This window comes from Mustela erminea, chromosome 13 (genome assembly GCF_009829155.1).
Source record: "Mustela erminea isolate mMusErm1 chromosome 13, mMusErm1.Pri, whole genome shotgun sequence".
Lineage (NCBI taxonomy): Eukaryota > Metazoa > Chordata > Mammalia > Carnivora > Mustelidae > Mustela > Mustela erminea.
This window is the reverse complement of record NC_045626.1, coordinates 11,921,461-11,938,704: the sequence shown is the minus strand read 5'-3', so window position 1 is coordinate 11,938,704 and position 17,244 is coordinate 11,921,461. Positions and strand designations below refer to the sequence as shown.

The following is a 17,244-nucleotide window of genomic DNA, read 5'->3' as shown; positions in this document are numbered from 1 at the left end:
CTTTGGCTCAAGTCATGATCCCAGCGTCCTGGGTTCGAGCCCCACTGCTCTGTGGGAAGCCTGCTTCTCCCTTTCTTGCTTCCTCTGCTTGTGCTGCCTTTCTCACTGTCTCTCTCTCTATCAAATAAATAAATAAAATCTTGAAAACAAAAAAAGAAAAAAAATTGTGATACCATTTATATAAAATCCTAAAGCCTAAAGGTAAATATACTGTTTGGGGATGCATGCCTGGTGGCAAATCTAGTGAAATGAATGAAGGGCTTCTAGACACAAAATGACTTTCTTCCGAGGAGTAGGATTTTAGGGGGAGGAGACCAGAGGCATGGGAGAACCTCAGAGCCTAGCATAGTTTAAGGTACTTAAGCTATGTGGTGATTACAAGAGGATGCACATTATGTCCACACTTTCATATGTATTCTTTGTGCACATTTATTAAACATCCAAGTAGTTTAATGAAAGAGTATTAAGTAGAATGAAATAAAAGGAGAATAAGTAAGACTAAGGATTAAATACTGAAATGAAATTATGAGAATAATTGTAGGTAACTGAAACATTTTGAAACCTGGCCAAGTTGCCAACAGGTGAATCGCACCTGGAGGGGAAAAGGTAATTATAAAGAGTACATTAAAGGGGACACAGATTCCCCCCCGACCCCCTATACTTCAGTGATAGGCAGTGCCTCACTAAGCCAATTGAACCGGCATTCTAGAACTCTTGCACAAAGGTTCCCTCATTACACAATCCACATGTGGCCCTCCTCCAGGTGAAGGTCAGAGCCCACTGCTTGGGAGAACCCACTGCTCCCTGGTGATCCCTCTGTCAGAGCAGATCTTCTGTTCTCTCTTAACAACTATGCTGCTCCGTCTTCCATTCAATTCTGAGTTCTCTGATAGCAGGCACCTAAAGCAATACACTCCACATTGTGCAAACTTCATAAATAATTATTAAATAAATTAAGTGAACAAATAAGTGTATAAATAAATGATATAGTGAAGCAATTGTAGCTTCTTTTCTGATGACTCAGTAAAATATATCTATATTTGAAAAATTATCTAAACTAAGGTCACTCTCTCTCTTTCTTTTTACCACTTTTCTCCAGAAAAAGAGCAGTGTTTAGGCCTCAGAGATAAGTTGGGGTTTTTTGAGAAATAGCTAATTAATATAGAAGGGTGCATACATGTGCTCTTTATCTCAGTAGCACTTGCAATAATTTATTAAAGCATTTATGCCAGTGGAGGTCTCTTAATTATCCACTGCAGGAGTTTCAAAATATCCATCTCTTGCTTAAGGCAGAGTAGTATGTCCTGATCTGCACCCACTTTGAACCAGCTGCATTCCTCTAAATATTGAAGTTATAACGCTGTCAGTAGGCATTACAACTGTATGAAAAGACTAAAGATTTCATTCACTTCTAGGTAAAGCAAGATGATGAAAAGAAAAAATGAAGTGGGATTTCCCAGTACACTTTTGGCAGACGGGAAGCAACAAGCTTCATTTGCAGCTAATGAGTAAGTAGATGTAAAAGTAAGCAGAGAAAGGGTGCACGCAACCGAGATGGAGAGAGCACAGATGGAACAAACAGGTGGCGTGGACGCAGCAGGGGCTGATGATGAATGGGATACTAATGGTGGGGAAATATGACCAGATTCAATAAGAGTCAGATGCATTTCAGCACAGGCTACTAAATTTTAGAGGGCAGAACCAGAAACCCATCTGTGGCGTGACGGTTGTTGCAGGAAAGTGGCCAGCACTTGAAAACAATGCAATGCTTCTGTTGTATTGAACAAAGAATTCGGTGTTAACCACCCAGGCTGGACAAATTATTTCTAAAATTTTATTGTGGCGCTTGAATGGAAAATCTAGTTATTGGGTAGGAATTTTAAAAAGGTATTTGTATGCAGCTAAAGACATGAATAGTTTCTATGGTCGCATGAAGTATAGGGTAAAGAAAAGGCAGAAGTTCAAGGAAGCATGACCATCTTTAACTTCATCGGGAGCAACCCTTTATGTGCCACCAGAATCTTGATTCAGTTGCTGACATGATAAATACATCAATATGAAAATGTTTCAAACTCACTGTGCAACAAAAACACTAAGACCTTTCATATGCCAGGAAAACCTGTTCCTTGAGATAGAAGTACAAAGAGAAAATTAATTTATATATAAATATATATATATACAAATATTTCTTTTTAAAATGAGTTTAAGAACTATTTTAACAATTTGGGGGCTCCTGGGTGGCTCAGTTGGTTAAGCATCTGACTCTTGATATTGGCTCAGGTCATGATCTCAGGGTTGTGAGATCAAGTCCTGCTTGGGCTCTGCCCTGGGGGGGTTGGAGTCTGCTTAAGATTCTCTCTCTCCCTCTGCCCCGTCCCCTGCCTCTGCTCTCAATCTCTTTCTTTTAAAAAAAAAAAAAAAGAAAGAAAGAAAGAAAAAGAAAAAAAGAATTTTAACCACCAAAGTATCATTTAAACTTTTAATTAAAAATTGGTTTTAAATAATTTATCTTATTTCAAATAATTTCCTTTTACCATATACACTACAGAATACATATCACTTTTAAAGAACTCTAAGTTTGTTAAAGGTTTCAAAGATAGTAATTAAAACACTGACTCACAACTCTTTTACCTATTTCCTCCTCCTAAAAGTTAGGAGAGAATCTTATATTTTCATATATATTCTAAGTTCCTGTATATTGCTAAATAATGTAAATCCGGCCCAGGATGAGCACAGTAGCTCATAGCCTGTAGACCTTCTCTGTGTTCCCTCATGCTACATCCATAAAATGCCAAGTCGGAATTTCAGTTTATCAGCCTGATGTAAAATGTCACCTGCTCACAGGTTAGTGCTCCATCACATGTTGGCATTGTGTATCTGTAATTAAATATATCAATGTTAACACAGGGTGTGGATATAGAAAAAAGTCATTTATTTGCAAAACAGACATGTAGTGCAAGAGTATCATCAGGGATAGAGCAAAGCAGAAAAAGAAAGTGTATTAGGAATTGTAATTCCAGGTTTTTACTTTAGAGTTGTAATCTATGACAAATAGTGAAGATTTTATTATATGAATTTTTTCCTGCAGTATTTGTTTGGGAAATTCAAGGATCAGAGATTATGGTCATGAACACAAATAAGAGTATATGTTTATAATAATTTGAAGAGTCAGTCTAAATTTCTTTCACCTCTGTCTCTCTTTCTTTCTTTCTTTCTTAGAGAGAGAGAGACAGGGAAGGTACAAGCAGGGGTAGAGGCAGAGGGAGAAGCAGGCTCCCTGCTGAGCTGGGAGCTCGATGTGGGACTTGATCCCAGGATCTTGGGATCGTGACCTGAGCTGAAGGCAGACACTTAACCATCTGAGCCACCCAGGCACCCCTCACCTCTCTCCTTCATATGATGAAGAAAAAGGCTTAATCCATTATTATTAAATCTGGTACAGAAATCTCAAATGATACACTCTTGGTGCTTAGATCAGTTCTATAGTAAGAATATATGGAAAACATATAGTTTTCAATGAAATTATTTTCTATTTCTAATAATTGATACATTAAAAATCAGAAAGTTTCTCTTAGTATTTTAAATGCCTTTTACCTCATACATGCATTAATTTATATTTGGTCCTCATAAATATGATTCTAGGAAAATGACTTTGATTATTAAATGAACATACACACACTTTACTGCTTCTTTCTGAAAGTAGTTAATACATTGAGTGAGAGAAATACCAGTGATAATATCACAAGGGGAAATGAATACCTAAAGCTAAATTCAAGTACTAGTAGTAGGAATGGCGGGAAAGATGTAAATTAGGATTTTCAAGAGATCTGACGTTTAGAAAGAAAAAGAACAAGGGAGCTGTTATGGGTTGAACTGCATCTCCTCAAAAGACAAGGTTAGGACTTGTCCTAATCCCTAGAACCTGAGGCCTTATTTTGAAATAGGGTCTTTGCAGATATAATCAAGTTAAAATGAGGTCATGCCGGGTTTAGGTGGTCCTTTAACCCAATAGGACAGGCGTCCTTGTAGGAAAAGGAGAAGAGACCCCAAAACAAACAGAGAGAAGATAGCGTGTGACTCTGGAGACAGCCTTTGGAGTCCTGTAGCCGCCAGCCAACAGATACTGAGCCTTGCCTGTAACCACCAGAAGCTAGGGAGGAGGCATGAGACAGACTGCTCCCCCTAACTACTCAAGAAAGAACTAAACCTGCCAACTCTTTGATTTTGGACTTCTGGTCTCCCAAACCATTGGAGAATACATTTCCGCTGTCTTAAGTCATCCAGTTTCTGATACTTCGCTATGGTAGCCCTAGGAAACGAATACAGGAAGGGTTGAGGAAGCCCCCAAAATTCCACAGCCGACTTAAAGGGTAAATAGTAGCCAAATTCAATGGACGCAATAAGGTTAGCAGAGGGAATGAGACTTGTTCAAGATACGGCCTATGTTCTAAGTTCATTTTTCAAAATCTTGATGTTTATTTTTATTCCAGTGGAATGTTAGAGTTGAAAACATTCAATTGGCCTTTTGTAGGAAAATCTCCTTCGGGTCCCAAATAGAACCTGGTACGTTTTTATGTCCTAAAACTTATTTATCAATCTAGGACTATCTTCCTTTTTTCCATTGTACCAGGGGCCACTGAGGATGACGGCTTCTCACTTTGGAATTCTGAGCAAACAGCAATGATGGGGTTGAGTAAGTGGACAATAAGGGACAATGAAGACAACAGAGAGAACAAAAGCTGCCCCAGGAATAAAACGTTCGGAATGATTAGTATGTGCATGTGGAATGATTGCTACGGTCCCATCTGACTCCCGATGACCTGTGACTATGTTATGTCACCTGGAAAAGGGACTATGAAGGGATTTTTGTAGATGTCATTAAGATTTCACACCTTAAAACAGAGAGAGTTCACTATGTTGTCAGGTAAGCTCAATCAAATCAATGGGGCCCTAAAAAGCAGAAAACTTTCTCCAGCTGGAAACAGAGGAGATGCAGCAGCAGGAAAAGTGACAGAGTTTTGAAGTATAAGGAGGACTTGATGTGCTATTGCCGGGTAGGAGGTAGAGGTGCAGGGTTTTGAGGATCCCGAGTTGTCTTTAGTTGAGGAGAAGCTTCTAGATGTATCAGCCCTACAAGCATGAGAGACTGAATTCTGCCAACAGCTAAATCAGCTTGGGAGCAAAGTGTCTCCCCAGTGCTTGCTAGTACTAGTCCAGGCTGACTGACACCTCGATTCCTGCTTCTAAGAGATGCAGCCAAGCCCACCTATGCTCCCGACCTACAGACACTGAGGTAATACGCGTGTGTCGTGTGAAGCTGCTAACTTTGTAGTAATCTGTTATACCAGCAAGAGAAAACTACTGCCTGGGTATTACTTAAATATTCCAGTGGATAAGGATATAAAAACAAACATGGGAATTTAAGGAAAACGGGTGGGATTTCAGAGCCAGACTTGCTGGTTTCAAATTGCCGCCTGCCCCTTAGCTCTCAGACGTTGGACCATTCATTCATTTACTCTAAATCTCAGTTTTTACTTCTGTAAAGTGGACAAACATTTTCCTACTTTGCAAAGTACTTGAGAAGATAAAAGAATAAATGGGTTAACATAATCAATAAGCTTAAAATAGTTCCTGACAGATACTAAAGTAACACCTTAAATGTAAGGTATTTTCCTTGCTATTTTTTTTTTTTTTAATTTAGAGACATGGAAAAGAAACCCATAGACTAGCTTAATAAGTGTCTTACATATGCTTATCAAGCAAACAAACAAAAAATAACATGCAAATGAAAGAAACAAACGAATGAGAAAAAAAATCATAAAGACATGGAGAAGTTCAGGATAGCAAAGTCTAACTGTATTTGAAGCAGGAGAGACTCTTGAAAAGGGTGTTAGAAACTCCAGACTCTAAATTCATTGAGAGAGAATTTTCATCTGTTCCATTTACATATCATCTGCAGTAAATTTCATGACTCCTTGCTTGTCATAGGTAGTCAATAAATAGTTCACAAATGACAGAAGGGTTTGAGTTTGGGGAGCAAAAGATCTGCGTGCTGAGAGTTTCTGTGTACTGATACACACAGGTCACTTTATGAGGAATATTGGCAAAGAAGGGTTCTCAGAGACTCAAGGAGCCAGTGTTTTGGATATGAGGCCTGAGGAAGGAAGGTAGGGTTCCCTGTGCAGAATGCCACAGGGATGCAGCAAGAAAGGAACAAGATGATTACAGATTCTGAATGACAGTCAAGTTTAGGTTGCTGTGAATTTATTAACACAGAGCATGTGGCTTTGGGTCTTTTTCCAAAGTACTCTGCTGTCTGGGAGTGGAAGCAGAAGAGTGTGAAGACTAAAAAGCATGGCATCACTGAGATGCACAGTTAGGGCTTCCTGGCTTAGTGACAGGTGACGAGAGAGAGAGAGAGAGAGAGATGAAGCCAAAGTTCTAGAGAGGCTGAAGAACTGAGAGTTTGAAGTACATCAACCAGAGTTCAAGATGATTGCAAAGAAGAGACTAAGGCAATTTAAGGAGGTGGAAGATCAGGAAGACATGTAGCAGAAGAAGACCTTCTTAATTTTAAATCTTCCATATGGCAGTGCTTTTAATGATGGTGAGGTCCAAGACACAGATGCCATCGATGTTTTTGAGAAGCATTTGAGAAGCATTTGTATCTGCTAATGACAAATATTTTATTGTGGAGCAGTGATTAAATCATATGTGCTAATCATAATGGGAGTAAGTAGTCAATCCATGAGCTTAGTACTTAAATCTTAGGTGTGGTGTTTTAGCCTCAAGACTGTCTGGTGGAAGGAAGAGGACTTGCTGAATCTGGCAGTGAAACTAGAGATCAAAACTCAACCATTTAAAAGTTATTTCCTGATAACTTCCCAGTGTGACACCCATCGTGCTAGACAAGGAGAGGTGAAGAAAGCATGTTTCCTGATCTTGAAGCATTCTTCGACGGAGAGAAGAAATTATATTGCCACCTCTTTTTCTCATCTCTAAGGAGCAGAAAGTTGTGATTTCAGTTTGTAATTGAGAGGCACACACTCGAGTGTGTGGTCATCTGAAGGGAACAAGTCTACTGCCTTACCACCCTGCACAAGCCCCAGTTTGTCTGAAGGGAACCGAATTTCAGTTGATAAGAGGCTATCAATAATGCTAATAATATACATCCACTTTGGAAAAACTTTTAGTAGAATTACTAAATTTGGGGTGCCTGGGTGGCTCAGTGGGAAGCCTCTGACTTCGACTCGGGTCATGATTCCAGGGTTCTGGGATCGAGCCCCGCATAGGGCTCTCTGCTCGGCAGGGAGCCTGCTTCCCTTCCTCTCTCTCTCTGCCTGCCTCTCTGCCTACTTGTGATCTCTGTCTATCAAATAAAATTTTAAAAGTCTTTAAAAAAATTAAAAAATAAAAAGAATTAATAAATTTAATTTAACTTGCAAACATTCTGTGACACATCCCATTACTAAATTTAATTTAACATGAAATATGCCATGATCCTTTCTATTCCAGCTAAAATGGGTGCCTATATTTACTAAACAAAAAAAAAAACAAAAACAAAAAACAAAACAAACAAAAAAACACTAATATTCACTGCACCCTGCACCTTTTAGCTTTATTCATAACAGCATCAAATTGGAAAGGACCAAAATGTTCCACCTACTTTCACATACACATTTTTTTCCCCTGTGGATTTTGCCTCATTCTGTATTCTCCTATTCTCTAAATTAAAATACCTATTAAAATTCTTAAACAAATTAAAATGGACACTTTTTCTAAGTGACTTCAATTAATTGCTTTTATAGTTAATAATACAATATGAAATGTCATTTATAAATAAAACATGAATTATTTGAGAAGTGATTGATTCAAAACAGAGAGATTCATCTCTCATTGCTTTTGCACTTCAGGCACAAGTTAAACTCAGTGTAAAGGGTAACTGAGTATGTTCTGGGGGAAGTAAGGTCACAAGTGACAATGAGATGGGAATCAGGTAGTCAGGGAGGAAGACCGCCTTGAGAAAGCAGAGGCAAAGTCTGTAGGATAGTGAAGGTGCCCAGGAACTCTCCCGTCACTCAGAAAGGACTTGCATCTGGCTGGATATACAAGAAGTGGATAAGAAACTGGGGGGCTTCGTTGACTCATCTATCTGGATGCCTGAGCACGAAGCAGCTCCGTTAGCAGGAAATCGCCCTTGGATATGACAACACATGGCAGTTTCCACAGATGGGTTATATAAAAATGTCAAGTTGAGCAGATATGGCTATTTTTGAAATCTGCTTTCTCTTAGAAAATTATGCATTATTTCTTCTCAACTTATTATTTCTCCAATATGATCATTTTCCTTCATATTACTCTAGCATAGGTCCAAACTGTCCATTGTCACTTTTCACTTGTAAGTCTGAATTCCAGGCATAATTATTTTCTCCCTGTTTTGCATGATTTATGGGTCTCATTAAATATATTTTTACATATATGTGTGTGTGTGTGTGTATAGTCTAATATATATATATTAGACTATATATATATATACATATATATATATATGTATATATATATACAGTCATATATATAAGTCAGTACATTTTTTCTCCAATTAAACCTTTTTTTCCCCTTCAGGAGAGAATTAAAGTGTATGTTCAATTATACACAGAATGCTTTGTCCAAATGAGGGTTAATATGTTTAATCTGAAGGTCCAGGGTCCAATTTCTTGGGCAAGTAATAGCAGATCCTGCCCAGTAGACGTTAAGCACTACAAGGGCATGATTTTTTTTTTCTTTTGTTTTCTTCTGCATCCCCAGCTCCTAGGAAAGTTATCAATAATCTTTCCTTTTAACAAATTTGTGGATCAGAGGCTTATAATAATGGACAAAAAATGCCATGGGGGAAGTAGAGTTAAGGATCCTGTGAAAAGAGGTGCCTGGGTGGCTCAGTTGGTTAAGCGACTGCCTTCAGCTCAGGTCATGGTCCCAGGGTTCTGGGATCCAGCCCCACATCAGGCTCCCTGCCCAGTGGGAAGCCTGCTTCTCCTTCTTCCACTCCCCCTGCTTGTGTGCCCTCTCTCGCTATTTCTCTGTCAAATAAATGAAATCTTGAAAAAAAAGAAAAAGAAAGAAAGAGAGAGAACGAAAGAGAGAGAGAGAGAAAGAAAGAAAGAAAGAAAGGAAGGAAGGAAGAAAGAGTCCTTGGAAAAGGATAAGAGTTCTGAGAAGTGGACTCACCCTCACAGATGGGTGGGGATTCCATGGTGCTCTTGACAGCTTAGCCTGTGAGGGAATGGGGCAGAGGTGCTGTGAAGCACAGGCCTTTTTCTACAGATCACTATCATTTTCATCAAAAGGTGGAAAACAGAAGGAGTGTTCTCAGACTCTGAGAGGACGTGGAGCAGCCAGAATTTCCAGGGTGGCACAAGAAGTCGAGAAAGTCATTCCTACTCTCCTCCACTGGTAGTGTGAAATGAAAGCTATATCTGTGTGCCCTTGCCTGGCTCAAAGCCTCTTCCCTTTCTTGTCAACTGGAAAACAAAATGATCTGAATTCTGGCATTTTCCCCCAGCTGCCTGTATGTTCCCTTTCCTACTACCATCGCCTTGCCCAAAAAAACTATGAGCCCTGTTTCTTCCTTAGTTTTTACACTTTTAATTCCCACAGCTATTTAGTCTTAGGTCGATTCTAACACAAGGATCTAGAGCCCAGTAACAACACAGATGGAAGTTCTCAGTCTCCTCATGTGGAAATATTTCTGCAGGAATTTCACATCTCCCTCTAAGCACCAACGAATGGTGAAGAGGGTTAATTCAAACAGGTCAATGGTCAGGAAAAGGATAACGGGAATCATGCATTGGAGGAAGAAAATGGAAGGGATAGAGCCAGACCACTGCATACCGTCTGGTTGACTATAGTGAAACCCTGGAATCCCATTAGTTACGTAGGACATTACAGGCTTATTTCTCTTGTCTGTCACAGTGCAATATAGAAGGGTAGGAATGTTCTACACCATGCTCTTATCTAGGCTCCTTCCATTCTGGATTCTCCAAAGCCTATGGACTCAGAACCTTCCCATTTCCTTTGAATCCAGCCAGAAGTTAAAGAAAGGGGACGAGCTATGGAGGATTTTTCAGGTTTTATGTTGGGCTATGGAAGTGTCATTCATACTCCACCCACATCCCATTGACCAGAACACGGTCACGTGGTCTTAGCTGCAAGGCAGTGTGGGAGAGATAGTATATGGGCCCAGAAAAAAAGAGAATATGGGGTTGATAAGCCTAACATTTATTGTGCAAATATCTGCCTTTTTAGTAGTTGGACAGTGGTTTCCTTCTTTCTCACACAGAACACACTCAGTCATTAAAAGGGATACTTCCTGAAGTCGAGTGTAGATAGTCTCACCATCTAGGTTTAAACCCAGGGTTTCCAAGTAATACACACTCCTTCCCATCATATGCAGCCATAGTTCTCTTGTGTTTGAATCATGACATGAACACTATATATATGGTGCCACCAATTTTCCATTTGGAATAAAAGAAGAATGAAAAAGGTGAGAAAGGAAAAAGAAAAAGAAAAAACAGCAAAAACAGTCACAGGTCCACAGCTGGCTCACATCCCCTGGACAGACATTGCAATGATGTCCTGACTTGGAGCTAGGAAAGTTCTTTGGTTCTGCCCTGGTTCTGCTTTACTTCCAGGTTCCTGTCCTCCTTATTCATTTTCCTCCATAGCTAAGTAGAATACTTTTTTGGTTAACCTAGAAGCCTTGCATTTCCCTATGAATTTTGGATCAGTTTTTCAATTTCTGCAAAATAAGCAAGCTTGAATTTTTATAGGGATTAAATTGAATCCGTACATCAGTGTTGGAAGTATTACCATTTTAGGAATAGTAAATTTCCAACCACTAATATAGAATGTTTATGCATTTGTTGAGTATTTTAAAAATTATTTTAGTAATGTTTTATGTTTGTCAAGCATAAAATCTTGCATTTCTTTTGTGAGATTTATTCCTAAGTACTTTTTTGAAGTTATTATTAATACACTTGTCTCCCTAATTTCATTTTTGGCTTGTTTGTTATTAGTTGATAGGAGTACAATCAATATAGTTTTACTTCTTTCCAATATGGATACTCTTCTTTTTCTTGCTTACTTTCTCCAACTGGAACCTCTAGATACAATGTACAAAATAAATAGAAGTGGTTAGAGTAGATATATTTGTCTGATATCTCCCTGATTTTAGAAGGATAGTTTTCAATCTTTCACCATTAAGTTTGATGATTTTGAAAGGTTGTTTGTTTTTCATAGGTTGAGAGAGTGCCCGTCTAGTCTTAAGTTTGTTGAGTGGTTTTGTCATGAAAAGTTTAGATTCTGTGAAGTGTTTCTTATGTATTTAGTGAGATGTTCATGTGTTTCGTTTTTTATTATTATATTGATTGATTTTGTACGTGGAGTGAGCCTTGCATTCCTGGAATAAATACTATTTGGTCATGGTATGTAATCTTTTTATATGTTGCAGGACTCTGTCTGTTGGCATCTTGAGGATTTTCATGTATGTATTCATAAGAGATTTTGGTCTATAGCTTTCTTTTCTTCTCATGTGTTTGTCTTATTTTGGAATTTGGTAAAATTAACCTCATAGAATGAGTTAGAAAATGTTAACCCTTCTACTATTCAGAAGAGTTTATGGAAGATTTATGATACTTACATATTTGGTAGAATTTACAAGTGAAGCTATCTGGTTCTGGATTTTTCTTTGTGCAAAGTTTCCCTCCCACTTTAATTCATTAATTAATTTCTAATTAGTAGATTTTCCCCCACCAATTTTATTTTGATATAATTGATATTTAACATTGTGTAAGTTTAAAGTGTACAGCATAATTATTTGATACATTGTGAAATGATCACCGTGCTAAGTTTAGTTAGTACCCATCACCTCACATAGTTTTAAATTTTGTTCCTCATGATGAGAACTTTTAAGAGCTACTCTCTTAACAACTTTCATATCTACAATATGGTATTAAAAATACTACATTTTGGGAACACTTCGGTGGCTTGGTGGGTTAAGCATCTGCCTTTGGCTCAGGTCATGATCCCAGAGTCCTGGGATCCAGTCCCACATTGGGCTTCTTATTCAGGAGGGAGCCTGCTTCTCTCTCTGCTTGCTGCTCCCCGTGCTTGTGCTCTCTCCCTCCCACTCTCTCTCTCTCTCTCTCTCTGTGACAAGTAAATAAATAAAATCTTTTTAAAATACTACATATTGAATTAGTAGACTCTATAGAGTGGTTTTAGGTTTGCAACTTGGGGGTGTTTGGATTACTAATTCAACCTCTTTACTTGTTATAGGTATATTCATATTTTCTATTTATTTGATTTTGGTTTCAGTAATTTGTGTCTTCTTTGAAATTTGTCAGTTTCACTGGACTATATAAATTGTGGACATACAGTTTCATATAGTTTTACCTTAAAATCTTTTCTTTTTCTGTTTGAAGCAACAGCCCTTCTTCTATTTCTCAAGTTATTTTAGTAACTTGAGTCATGTCTTTGTCATTTCTTCTTTGGCCCATTGATTATTTAACAGTGTGTTGTTTAGTTTGTATATATTTGCAAATTTCTCAAATTTCCTTCTTTAATTGATTTCTAATTACCCTTTGTTATGATGAAAGAACATACTTTGATTTCAATCCCTGTATATTTATTGAGGCTTGTCTTATGGGCTAATATACGGTCTATCATGGAGACTGGGTTTTGCGCACTTGAGAGAAATGTGTATTCTGCTGTTCATTGGAGTCTTGTGTGTGTGTCTGTTATGTCCTGTTGGTCATCAGGATTGTTCAAGTCTTCTCTTCTCTTGTTGATTTTCTGTCTAGTTGTTCTATCCCTTATCAGAAGTGAGGTATTGAAGTCTACCCTTTGTTTATGAATTGTTTATTTCTCCCTTTAAATCCATCAATGTCTGTTTTATAGTTTGTGGGATGTCATTTTTAGATCCACATAGGTTTATAATTGCTCTGTCTTCTCTATGTTTTGACTCTTTAATCATGAAGTGTCCTTCTTGGTCTTTGATAACAAATTTTTGTCTTGAATATTTTTTCGTCTAATGTTTGGATAGTCAACACAACTCACTTTTGTTTCTGTTTGCATGGTATTTTACTTTGCATTCTTGCACTTTCCACTTGTTTATATATTTGAATCTAGTAGGTATCACTTGCTGTTAGTACAAAGTTGGATCATATTATTTTATCAATTTTTTCAATATCTGCCTTTTATTGGCCTATTTATCCAATTCCCATAAATGTAATTGCTGGTTATTTAGAACTATATCTTTGATTTTGCCTTTTCTACATGCCATTTCCATCCTTATTCTAAAGTGCATCAGAGCACAATATCAAGGAACCCCATGCTTGTGAGTCGAGGGGAGGACTCAGAGCAACTCTAGCTTTTCTGATGATGCCATGACTGTTTTAAACCCTGTGTGTCTATCTCACAGATTTGCTATGTGTTGTCTAAATCAAATGGAGACATTGTTATTTAACACTTTGTCAAAATGTACTCTTTGGCATTTTCAAAACACTTGATTAATTCCAGACCAAAAATGTATTTTGCTGAAAAACAGGAGTGGTAATTAGAATTTATCAAAATTTAGATACTGGACAATTATGTTTCATGTAGAGATTTGGTATATATTTGGGACCACCATGGAATATAATACATAATAAAAACACACTAAATGTTTTTCCAGTGAATGGATGAACTTCTTCTTGCACATGTGATGTTTTTCATTGAACAACAAAAGCAATAACATATAATTGTTGAAGGTGCCAGGCAATTCTATAATACCATAAGGTGCTGAATAAAAGGGAAGGAGTGTCATTAGTACTTCACTGTATATAAAGGGTTTTCCTCTCAAAAAGAACTTGTTCAAGGTTGTGAGCAGCTGTATCCATGTAGAGAGTCTCCTCTCTGCAAAGAGACCCTCATCGAATCACTTATACCACTTTTGAAATATCCTAGCTATAAATCCTATCTCTCTTGTGTGATTAATCAGCCTTTACCCAGGGCAAAGGACAAACTATAAGACAATTTGAAGGTTTCCCTGACTACTTGTTCACAAAAACTGAGTATTTAAAATTTTGATCTTCCCAAGTTGTATAATTTGGGAAGAAATCAAATAAGTTAACCTAACTTCAAGGTAAGAATGTTTATAATTTTTTTTTTTTTTGAGTGGGAGAATCATAGTGAAAGAGAACTCACTAAATCATAGAAGCAGAAGTAGGAACATTAACACTCTGTTATTTTTTCCTTCCCCTGTTTAAATAACTATAATAATCTTACAGCCCCCCATGCATTTCTGATTTATTCAGTATAGTACTTGGGAAGCTATTGGAATTTCCAAAATCTTTGGTTTACAATCATACTTTTAAGCAATTTAAGCTTTGTACACATTTTGTATTTTTAAAGACCTTTGTATCCAAAATACTTTGTTATTGTCTGTGGGCAACCTCGTTTTGAAGTCTAAGGCTGCCTCTTTTGCGTTCCTATAATCTGTTGCCTGTTGACTCAAATCCAAACCCGTGGCTCTGCTCTGCGTGTCCCTTCAACTTGATGTAATGCTGTTTATCATATTCTTTGATGCTAAGCCTCTAGCTTTGTATTCTTTTCATGTACCTGGGCATATGTTTCTTTTCTTTAACACAGAGACAATGTCTTTGTGACTCTATCAGAAACAGCCTTTGTTTCAAGGAAAGGTTGTTTCCCTGAGGCTTAGATTAGGACAAAGAAAGTGAGCACACAGTGTTTATAGTCTAATGCCATTACGGAGAACATTACATAAATGCTGTGGAATAAAATGTTTGATAACTTCCATTTGCAAACAAAAACAAAACAAAACAAAATGAAACAAAAATACAACCCTAATGTAATTATAGTTAATTACTATTTGTATCTTATTTAACTTTCAAAACTATATGATGAATTCTTAAGTTTGTTATATCCACTAAGACATTTATTTAGCTCTTGTTTTCCTACATCTTGTCTTTAAAATATTATTATACTTATACTAATTCTCCCCTTCATCTCATATTAGCTGATAAATAATATTTTAATATGATTTAAACAGTGAAATACAAGCTGGAAAGCATGTTAATCCTGCTATAATATTCTTACACCTACATTTTCTAGCAACGATGAAGTTCTTAAGTTTTTTGGAGATAAAAATGTTCTACATATGAAAAATAGCATTTGAAGAATAAAACATTTTATTGAAATTATCTATGTAGAATAATTTGCTTTGTATGCTAATAAATCGCACACAGTTTGCCTTGGACAACCTCATTATACTCTAAATCTGTGTCTGGAAATGTCTTTCCAATAGAAGCTCTAAATGTAAATATTGCTACATTATACTTAAATCATGTTCTGAGCTTTCTTATCTCTTAAATTCTACCAAAAATATATTTTTTAATTTTATTAACATATAATATAGTATTTGCCCCAGGGGTACAGGTCTGTGAATCGTCAGGCTTACACATTTCACAGCACTCTCCATAGCACATACCCTCCCCAATGTCCATAACAGCCATCCTATCCCTTACCCCCAACCACAGCAACCCTCAGTTTGTTTTCTGAGATTAAGAATATCTTATGATTTGTCTCCCTCCTGATAAAATCTTGTTTCATTTTTTCCCTCCCTACTCCCATATCCCCCTACCCTGCCTCTCAAATTCCTCATATCAAAGATATCATATGATAATTGTCTTTCTCTGATTGACTTATTTCATTTACCATAATACCCTTTAGCTCCATCCACGTCATTGCAAATGGCAAGATTTTGTTTCTTTTGATGGCTGCATAGTATTCTAATGTATGTGTATGTGTGTATGTGTGTGTGTATATATATATATATATATATATATATATATCTCAGATATTCTTTTTCCATTCGTCTGTTGATGGACATCTAGATTCTTTCCATAGTTTGGCTATTGTGGACATTGTTGCTATAAACATTTGGGTGCACGTGCGCCTTTGGATCACTACATTTGTATCTTTAGGGTAAATACCGAGTAGTGCAATTGCTGGGTCATAGGGTAGCTCTAGTTTCAAGTCAAGAAGTTGTTTTTCATAATTATTTACATGACATAAAATTTATTATGTTTTTGAGGCTTTATAGTTTGTTCTATAACCTTAAGAAGATATATCAACAATGCCCATAAATTCTTTTCAATATCTAACTTCTTTGATTTCATGTATTTTATTAAAAATGTTCTTTTTTCCTCTCTTGTGTGAAGTTTCATCTTCATACAATTTCAATGTACACTATCTAGATCAGTATGAAGTATGGATACCATGATGGAAGTTAAAACAAATATATTATGAATATTTCAAAATTGGTATGACTTAAATAGTTTTGTTCAAATCAGATTGCCCCTAAAATATATTTCTTTAAAAAAATTAGGAATTTGAACTTTATTAAGAACGGTGTTCAATTTCTAATAGATTTTTTTATCTGATAATGGCTGGCTAGGGGAATTTAGGCAATCCTTAAATGTGCCAAAACAAGAATAGGAAAAATGACCAATTTGATTCATGTTAGGGTGTTATTGTGCATAATTCATCCTTGACTTAAATATCTTACTTCATAGTGATAGTCAGAGAAATTATATTGGATTTTCTATTTGTTAGTTGACTATGAGTTGTCAACTCTACACTTTCTTATATTTCTCTATTATGAGCTATATTTGAGTACAAGAATCAGGACTGTTCACCAAGCTCCTATGCCTCGCCTTTTCCATCTGAATATTCCATCTGATGACACCAGGATGCCTTTCAAAGCTTATTCACTATCATCCAAATCCTCTACAGTCATCTCTTTCTGAATGACCCCTAAAATATGAATAGTGAGAACCCACTAGAATGCCCAGCAGGAGCTGTGGCTTATCTTTAAGGTATGTGATTCCTGAACTTTAAGCTGGTCCTAACTCCCCAAAGATAGCATTGACCATCTCCTTTATTGTATTCTATTTTAATTTGCATTCCCCTGGAAACACATCCTGAGACAAGGAATTGGCTCACATAGTTATGAACACCGTGAAGCCCTACAATCTGTCATTTGGAAGCTGGGAACCCAAGAAATTCAGTATAATTCAGTCTGAGTCCAAAGGCCTGAGGGACCAGGGAGCCAGTAGTGTAAATCCCAGTCCAAAGGAAGGAGAAGATGAGGTGGGATGTCCTAGCTCTCCACATTTTTTTTTTTTA

The 17,244-nt window shown here is 37.0% G+C and overlaps 1 long non-coding RNA gene across 1 annotated transcript in view; it reads left to right on the top strand.

Moving 5' to 3' along the window:
- The first annotated feature begins 775 nt into the window (after window positions 1-775).
- The window catches only part of LOC116571540, a 30,051-nt gene continuing 13,582 nt past the window's right edge, over window positions 776-17,244 (top strand). Inside the window, exons 1-2 of the long non-coding RNA XR_004277904.1 lie at window positions 776-807; window positions 1,416-1,508. This is a non-coding gene — a long non-coding RNA (uncharacterized LOC116571540). The remainder of the gene's footprint in view (window positions 808-1,415; window positions 1,509-17,244) is intronic.